Below are 780 nucleotides of genomic sequence, written 5' to 3' on the forward strand. Positions count from 1 at the left end.
CAGGACACACCGAGCACACCGCAGGGATCACAGGCAGGACACGCCGAGCACACCACAGGGATCACAGGCAGGACACGCCGAGCACACCACAGGGACCACAGCCCAGGCAGGACACACCGAGCACACCGCAGGGATCACAGGCAGGACACACCGAGCACACCGCAGGGACCACAGGCAGGACACACCGAGCACACCGCAGGGACCACAGGCAGGACACGCCGAGCACACCACAGGGACCACAGGCAGGACACACCGAGCACACCGCAGGGACCACAGCCCAGGCAGGACACACCGAGCACACCACAGGGATCACAGGCAGGACACACCGAGCACACCACAGGGAAAACAGGCAGGACACACCGAGCACACCGCAGGGATCACAGGCAGGATACACCGAGCACACCGCAGGGACCACAGGCAGGACATACCGAGCACACCACAGGGAAAACAGGCAGGACACACCGAGCACACCACAGGGACCACAGACAAGGCAGGACACACCGAGCACACCACAGGGATCACAGGCAGGACACACCGAGCACACCGCAGGGATCACAGGCAGGACACACCGAGCACACCGCAGGGATCACAGGCAGGACACACCGAGCACACCACAGGGACCACAGACAGGACACACCGAGCACACCGCAGGGACCACAGGCAGGACACACCGAGCACACCGCAGGGACCACAGGCAGGACACACCGAGCACACCGCAGGGACCACAGGCAGGACACACCGAGCACACCACAGGGAAAACAGACAGGACACACCGAGCAC

General features: G+C 64.4%; 1 protein-coding gene across 1 annotated transcript in view; it reads left to right on the top strand.

Annotated features, from left to right (window-relative positions):
* Positions 1 to 780, top strand: part of Cfap46 (cilia and flagella associated protein 46) — a 106,814-nt gene that overhangs the window by 61,953 nt on the left and 44,081 nt on the right. The window lies entirely within an intron of this gene.

The sequence above is a fragment of the Dipodomys ordii genome, unplaced genomic scaffold, assembly GCF_000151885.1.
Source record: "Dipodomys ordii isolate 6190 unplaced genomic scaffold, Dord_2.0 Scaffold58, whole genome shotgun sequence".
Classification (NCBI taxonomy): domain Eukaryota; kingdom Metazoa; phylum Chordata; class Mammalia; order Rodentia; family Heteromyidae; genus Dipodomys; species Dipodomys ordii.